Source organism: Nannospalax galili, unplaced genomic scaffold (assembly GCF_000622305.1).
Source record: "Nannospalax galili isolate Female #2095 unplaced genomic scaffold, S.galili_v1.0 scaffold1095, whole genome shotgun sequence".
Classification (NCBI taxonomy): Eukaryota; Metazoa; Chordata; class Mammalia; order Rodentia; family Spalacidae; genus Nannospalax; species Nannospalax galili.
Genome location: NW_008336027.1, coordinates 4,254 through 13,114, shown reverse-complemented (window position 1 = coordinate 13,114; position 8,861 = coordinate 4,254).

Below are 8,861 nucleotides of genomic sequence, written 5' to 3'. Positions count from 1 at the left end.
GATTTAGCTACATATTTTGCTAGCATTATTCACCACTATTTTTTGGAATCTCATATTTATCCTTTTACATATCATATAAATTTGCTTACTTTTCATTTTATTTAATTTCCTAGCATGTAGCCTCAATTACTTCATAGAAGAAAATGCACATTTAACTTGTGTGTTTTTGAATACTTTCCCAAGTTTCTTCTGTTTTTCCCCAGAAATCAGTCATGTGAAACATTTGTAACTTATCCAGCCCCAGTTTCCTCACTTGGGGTTTTGTATCTGAAGTGATTGCTTGTGTCCTTTGTCCTGAAGAGAGAAAGAGGGAGGACAAGCAGGCATATCAGCTCTGCATCCAGTTCCCATGAAAAATCTTGCCCCAAACTCCAACTTCTTGCTTCTATTTACTTTGTGATTGGAATTATCTTAAAATACACATGCTTCATATTAGAATTCCTTTGACCATACTTAAGGCTAAAATTTCCTTCAGTGCTGCTGTGCTGAGAAGGAAAGATGCCATCTCAGCACCACCACCATCACTGAGTACTTCTAAGTATCTCAGAGAGGAGTCTATCTCACTGGTGCCCAGTCAGTGCTTTTGGTAGCAGGGGCTGCCAGCCATGGAGAACATGGCTTTGGTCAGTTGTGTCCAAATCAGACAAGTTCAGCAGTATCTTGATTTCATAGTTAAACATACATGCTACAGTAGTATAGTAGACTACATAATGATCTTACCAAGATGTCCAGGTAAAATACCTCAGCAATTAAAAATACATTAACTTCCATGACTAAGGGCCTTTGAATATATGATTCTATTAAGAATTTTGAGAAGGGGTGATTTTCTTGGATCTTCAAGTTTGCTTTAGTGTAATCTCCAAGTTTATAGGAGAGAAGCAAGATATACTGAAAAGCATATATGGTCATAAAAGCAGAGATTAGTCACGGCCACTTTGAAGATGAGGAAGGGGTCATGAATCAAGGGATTCAGGAAGTTTTTAAAACAAGAAAAAGCAAAGAAACCTATTTTCCTTTACAGCCTCCAGAAGGGATATAGCACTGACCAAACCTTGATTTTATCCTATCAGATCCATTTCAGAGTTCTTTTAGAACATATAATAATAAATTTGTGTTGTCTTAAGACACTCAAGTTGTGGCTATTATAAGTGGCATCTTTCTCTGTTGCTGGTGATTCTTGGTGTGGTACATATATATTCATGCTTCATTCAGTGAAGCTCCATGCCAGCCCAGCCTGCCAATGCTCTTCAGATAAACCTGTGTCTCCCCCCTCTGCCAGAGTCAAGATTGGGCAGGTAACTTCACAGAGAAGGAGCCACAGTGACTTTCATGTAACAATGCTGTTGGGTCATTTTGGCTGCTGGAGTGGAGTAGAAAAATGACTTAGAACTGCAACTTGCATTGGGAAAGGATAAAGTCAGGAAGGTGGAGGATTGAGGGGTCGGGGAAGAAGCTAGAGAAAGGAGGGTCAGTTGGCCCTGGCAAAGCTCTCTCTAGGTACTAGTTCCAAAGTATGGGCTTTCTGTCTATGTTCTGTGCTCTAAGTGTTAGGGTTCGGGTCTGCAGCACCCCCTCCCCAGTGCAACAGGGCCTCATGGTTTTGCAGGTCCTCTGAAAATACAGGAACTGAGTTAATGAGCACCCTGACTGCCTGCAGACAAGATAAACAGACTCTCTACACCTATGACCCAAGACGCAACTGCTGCAAGAGCTGTTTCAGCACAGCCTGATTCCCCTTTGATAATCTTAGAAGAAAAACAGACCCCTGCACCCCAGACCCACTGATATAGGAGCTGTCTCAGTATAAGCTACTTCCCCCTGATAAGTTTTACAATGTATAGACCCCTTATCCCATGACCCAGATCCTGGCTGACAGAAGGGGGCAGTTTGACAAAAGCTGTTCTCTCCTGATAAGCCCCGGGCTCTCTCTCCTGCCTAACTTGTTTAAAAATATTTTCCTGCCTTCCAAATCTCCCAAAACCCTCTATAAAAGCCCCCAGCCAACAGCCTATAAGTTGACAGCTCCTCCATCTGAAATTAGGGCACAGTCCTGTGAGTTTTCTCTGCCAATGAACTCTATCCTACCAGAGTTTTTGTCTATGTCGTGGTGCTTTCTCCCAATTTGACTCAATTTACCTATCATATGGTGCCAAAACCTGGCCCACACCTGGGACCACAATCATTTGGGAATTGCATGTAAAGAACTCCAACTAGACCTGGCTGCCGTTACTGGCCCCTGAGAACACCACTAATTCGGCATTGAGGTACACTCCAACTCTTCCTTTCTCTCTCTCCCCTCTGCTGCCCTCTCTCTCTTACTGCCTTTTTCTTATGGCAACTGTGATTCTTTTCCTGACACTCTGGAGCATACTCTGCCTTGCCCTTCTCTCCTGTTCCTCTATATCTTCTTTTGATTTCCTTTTCAGTTGGATTTGGAGGTCACTCCCAGGCCCGACTCAAGGCCACTTGGCAGCACTGGTCTCCATGACTACTGAGTGTCCGGCATGGTTACAGTGTCTTTCCACGCCCAACTGAGGGGTGGACATACCCCTCTGCTGCTCTCAAACCCGTTGTCTTAGAGTCTTTTGGTATGAGAGCTAACTCTCCAAAAAGAGCACAGGCCCCTCCCAACCTGCTAAAAGGGTTTTCCGGCTACCCGTTGCAACTGGGGGACCCAGAGACCTTAGCAGCCTACTACCCATGCAGGGGGTGCAGGCCTCTTGTCTTGAGGTCATATTACTGTCCTGTGTAACCCTTTTGAGCTTTGCCTCTGTGTCCTGAGGGGTACTTGCTCCTCCGAGGGACAGGGCCTGCTGAGGAGAACTGGCTGTGGAGAATTAGTTAAGGAGAGGGAGCTGTGGAGAGTTAGCCACAGAGGGAGGAGTGGTGGGATGATCTTGGCTGCTGCACAGAAAAAAATGGCCCCAATGTCTTGCTTCTGTGAACATGAGAGGGGGCATTTACCAACCTGGGGCGAGACTGCAGGCCCACAAGGCATGGATGAAAACTAATGGAGACTGTGGGCAGGGCACAGAAGCAATCTGGAATGGTGAGTCTCTGAGCAACAGAGCGGAATGGGGCACTGGGTATTCATTTTGTGGGGCGCCGGGTGTTTTCCTTTGGAAATTACTCTATTTCCCCTACCCAGGATATAAACTATGAAAAATTCAGATAAAGATGTGTTACATGGTTTGTCTAATAGTGCCAGGAGCAAGGGACCCTAAGAGAACTCAGGCGACAGCCTCCACAGTCCAGAGTCTCTCTCTCTCTCCCGCTCCCCTTCACTGGGACTCCAGAGGAAGCCAACCCTACAAAGGCATGGGCTTGGCCTGAAAAGGCTGGTCCTAAGACTGGGTAACTGGGAAGGTAGACTCCGGAAGTCTCCACTCCCCTCCTTTCTCTCTTGCAGCCTCTCATTAAGCCTCAGGCTTCCTCTCCCTCCCTTTCCTTGCTGCTCACATCTCTTCACTTTCGCTTTATTGTGCTTCGTGACTTGGAGCTCTCTCTCTCTCTCTCTCTCTCTTTCTTGCTCCCACCCTCCTCAGCTTCCACTGAATCTCAGAATCTCTCTATTCCTCTCTGTCTCTCTCTCTTTTCTCTTCTATCTCCCATTCCCCTTCCTCTGACTGTGTCTCTTTTCCCATTCCTTTCCTTATAATTTGTCACCCTCTACTGGCTGGTCGTGCCATGCTCTTATTGCAGGGCTTTCCATTCGTCTCCTCACCTTGAAAAACACACCAATGTGTCAGAAAGTCCTTTCCTTTCTCTGGGTATGGGACACTGTTCCCAGGGATAGGAACACTTGTCCCTTCCTATCTAGGACAGGAACTAGCCCTCTCCCTCCCTGGTGATCTGATTGCAGGAGGCTGCCTCCAGGGATTGGAAAGAACATGTTCTCAGGCCTTTCCTGATAAAGGATGCTTTCCTTGGTGATTGGTTCTGCACATTCTCGTTTTGGCACGATATATGCCTTTTCTCCTCCTCCCTCCTGCCCTTCCCTGTCTGGACTTTTAGCTGCCATCACTGCCTCTGCTCCCCATGAAGAGAGGATACTCATTGTCTCCTCTTGCTTGCTCAGTTCCTTCTCTATCTCCTTTGGGCTCTATACATAATCTGTCACTGTGGGGACTGCTCAGTCCAAGTCTGAGGGCCTCATGCCTCTTGTTTGACTTCTGAAATCCTTAAAACAACTAGGACTGACAGGTACAATCAGGCCAAAGCACTTAAAGTTCCTGTGCACCACTGTCTGAGCCCAGTACATGTTAGATAATGACTCTGTTTCACCAGACACCAGAACCTTAGGCTTCAATATTTTGAGAGATTTAAATAATTTCTGCCAATGTAGTGGCAAATGGTCCAAGCTCACTTATGTCCAAGCCTTTTTTTGATCTCCGTGCTAATCCCTCCTCTGTGCCTCTTATTTCTCTCATCAGGTTCTCCTCACCAAGGCTGCTTCATGGGACCCCAATCTGCCAGTTCCTACCCCCTCATGGGCCTCCACTCCCCCTCCCTATTCCCCTACCTTGGCCTTTGATCCTAACATAGCTGACGAACTTCCTCCAAGTAGGATTCAACCTCAATCCCTCCCTGCCCCTAGCATTTTGTATTTCTTCACTTTTTCCTCTAAAGCTTCCTTCTCCCAGCCATGTGGCTGCAAGTGAGCCACGCGTCTGACATCCCACGCAGGCTCTAAACCTGCATGGCTCCATGGCTTTCTTTCCTTCCCACTATTCACCTCCTCAAGGCAGCTGCCAAGATTACCAGCTCATCTGCCCTGAGGACTTTTTCTTTGAGATTCTAATAGAAATGGAAAAGCTTCCACTTGGGTCCATTCTTAAGAACCCTCTAGGGGACCTCTTTCTCCGTTTGATATTGGCCACCCAGGTGGGACCCCAAAATTCTAATAACATTTATTTGATGGTCATGCAGCAATTTTCAAGCGCACACTGAATTTGGCTCTTAAGCGAGCAGGTGAACTGCCTTATGCATTTTGTTATCTTGCCTCGGAGCACTTGGGCAGAGGCTGAAGCTGCTGGGTGGTTGCATTGGAGCATTTAGGGCAACTTGCCTCCTGAATAAATGGAAAAAAGATTTTAAAAGTTATTTTTTTTTCCTAAACTTTTTCTCAGTCAGAGGGGCTTGAAATTTTGATCTTAGGCCCGGTTGGGCACCAACTAAGCTGTGCTCAGACAATGTGAACCTGAGGCACCTACTTTTCTAACTAGATCTAAGCATTTAAATATCAGTAAACGTGTAAAGTCACAGGCCATGCTCAGGTGAGACATATGCTTTCAAAGCAACAACCCAGTGATTTATGTGCTGAACATGCGCCCTGTTCCTTCTGTTGCCTTCATGAGTTTCTTTTCCAGCATAGCTTGTATCTAGGAATGAAGAGATCCAGAAAACTTTGCTTCACATTTGCAGCTACAATGGTTGGTGAGAGACATGGACTCCTTTGATCTGCCTTTCTATTTGGGAATATATACATATATCTGAGGGTACTTTCTCCTTTTATATCATGTCTAATTTACTGGTACCAGGGGTGCCAGTATGTTTTAGTTTCTTAATGATGTCATAGAAAAGCAATGCATTTCTACTTCAGACAAAGGGAGTAATGACAGACGTCCACAGTGGGAGTTTAAATTTTAACATTGTTTGGGCCTGTTTCTAAAGGGGACTACTTTGAGTTTTAGCTTCTAGTGTGGTATATTTTCTGGTTTTTAAAGATGACTTTTATATTTTTACATTGTTTGACACATTTACTGATTTTTAAAAGGGATGTTTGCATGACATCTTTACCTGGTAGTTTTTAAGGAATTATTTTGGATTTTAGCGTCTTTTATATGGTATATTTGCTGATTTCTAAATTTTAAATTCTTACTGTCTTGCATAGTATATTTGTTAGTTTCCTAAAGGGAACTTAAAGTTTTTCTAGCCATATGCCTTCAAGATACAAAGGGAGCTGACACTTTGTGATGACTAGACCTGTGAAGTGCATGGGAATTTGCTCTACTCCAGAGCCAAACCTTACAAGAGACAAGCTGCTACCAGCACATAGTTACAACAATGGGAGGTTAAAAGAGATACCCTACTTGGGTGGGAGGCTTAAGATGCCTGCTCCACTGGTCTTAATTCCTCCCCTTTCTGCATGGAGATTCTAAGCCTGTTTTTATCTGGAATAGGGTTATTTCCCTCTCTGATACTCAGTTGCTCTACGCTTGCTTTTGTACCTGCCCAATCATGCACTGGGTACTTTCTAGTTACAATGTCATGGAAAGATTAAGGGCAAGAGTACTGTGATATTGTTTCTTTGCAAGTTCTTTGAGGTACCATTATTTTCCATGTTCCTTGTTATCCAGGTTATGGGTACATAACCTAAGATTATGAATAGTAAATTATGAAATGGTTGTTCTCTATTTGGTCACAATAACAAGGAAAGTCACTAACACAGACTAATTTAAATGTATAGTAAATACAAAGATAAATTTAACTGCTTGATGAAAAAAAACAACAGGATAGATATGTTTTTTAAAAAAAGAGGACGTCCTAGTTTGTTTCTTCATTGCTGTGACAAAACACTCTGACCAATACCAACTTGGGGAGGAAAGGGTTTATTTAGCTTACATCTCCCAGGTCACAGTTTATCAGGAGGCCCAAGGTAGGAACTCAGGGCAGGAACCTGGAGGCAGGAGCTGGAGCACAAGCCACAGAGGAATGCTGCTTACTAGCTTGCTCCCTTGGCCTCTGTGCAGCCTGCTTTCTTATGCAACACAGGTCCACCTGCCCAGGGATGGCACCACCCACAGTAGGCTGGACAGATGGGTACATAACCTAAGATTATGAATAGTAAATTATGAAATGGTTGTTCACATCACTCAACAATCAAGAAAGTGCCCCATGGACATGGCCACAGGCCAGTCCAATGAAGGCAATTCCGCAATTGAGGCTCCCTCAACCCAGGTGTGTCAAGTTGACACTAAAGCTATCCAGCACAGGGGACAATTCCCAGTTGACAGAGGGGACAGAGAGGATCTTCTACCTGGAATTCCTCAGTCAGTAACTAATGCATCACAGTTTTCCTGAACTGATTATTCTGGATGTTGTGAACACCAATTTGATAATGTTTAACTATATGCCAGTTGTTTCTTTCTACCTAAAGCAAGGTTTTGGTAGGCCACTCTCTAAACTACATAAGGTATAAAGGATTTTTAACTGTCTTGTGCCTTCTACAAGGTTTACCTGGGAACTTATAAGGCACATGGGTAATATTAACTTATTACTTTATCTTATGTGTGTAATTTAGATTCCATGTTCTTTTAGTAAGATGATGCTACACAGCACTCTCTTCTGAGTTAAACAACTACCACCTTCACCACTTCAACTGTGTCCACTAGCAAAAGATCATCACAATTGGACTTGTTGACTACCATATTCTTTAATTGAAGGAGGGGTAAGCAGGGTCCTTGGACCCTCACCTGAGTATCCAGCTACTCTTCCCAGCCAACTGTATGTGGTTTGGCCCTAATCACATGTGCTTTCCTGGGTTTTCTGGAGGACTTAAGTGTGTTCACTGGGGAAGGCTAGGAAGAGAAGGCTTGATCCATGCTGGGTAAAGTCTTTCCAGAGTAAATACTCTCAGGTCACCCATACATCGCAGGAACCCCTCAATCATCTCTGTAAGCAAGCTCAGTAGATTCATTGGTTCCCCAGGAAAACTGTAATCAAACTGGTTTGACACTAGAACCTTAGAAGGTTAGTATCCCCAGGAGAGTTCTCACAATAGATGGAAAATTTATTTGTTGATGTTATTGTGTCTCATGATTACTGAGAAAGAAAATGGAAAGTTAAAAGACATTAGAGGGGGATGAGAATGGGGATAGTTCATTAAGAATTATGTATGAAAAGATAAACAAGATTGACAGACCACACTAACCCAGTTAACCAAAAGAAAGAAAGAGCACCTCCAAATCAACAAAATCAGAGATGAAAAAACATCACCACAAACACAAAAAGATCCAGAATATTATAAGGGAATACTTTAAAAACCTATATGCTACTAAATTTGAAAACCTAAAAGAAAAGGATGGGTATCTAAAAGCATGGGAACCACCAAAACTTAAACCAAGAAGAGATCAACAGCTTAAACAGACCCATAAGATACAAGAAAAAAGAAAACGTTAAGCTCTTACCCCTAATGAACATAGGTGCAAAAACATATGATCATTAGATGGGCTGACTGGATTCCAGTGGACACATTTACACTGAAGAACACTTGGGTACAAATGCCTGAATGAATAGGACTTAGCATGTATGGTGAAATACATGAGGTTCAGTGGTGGGATGAGGGATGTTTGGATGGGGGAGGGGGTCTGAATTTGAATTTGATTCAGAACTGTTGTATGAAGTTGTAAAAGCTCAATTAAAAAAAACTGAACTAAAGAAAAAGTATAATGAGTACAACCTAAAAACAAATCTCTCAAACTGTATAGAGACATGCAAATCCAAAAGATCATCCACCATGATCAAGCAGGTTTTGTTCCAGATATGTATAAGTTAATAAATATAATAAACCATATAAATGGACTAAAAGACAAAAACCATGAGCATAACAATAAATGCAGAAAAATCCTTTGGCAAAATCTGACATTTATCATAAAGGTCCCAGAGGAAATTGGACTATATAGAACATACCTCAAGTACATACAACAAATCCACAGTCAACATCATTCTAAATGGAGAAAAACCGGAAGAATTCCCATTAAAGTCAGGGACCAGGCAAGGATGTCCACTATCTTCACTCCTTTTTAAAATAGTGCTTAAAACTCTTCAAGAGCAATAAGACAAGAAAAGGAAATTAAAGG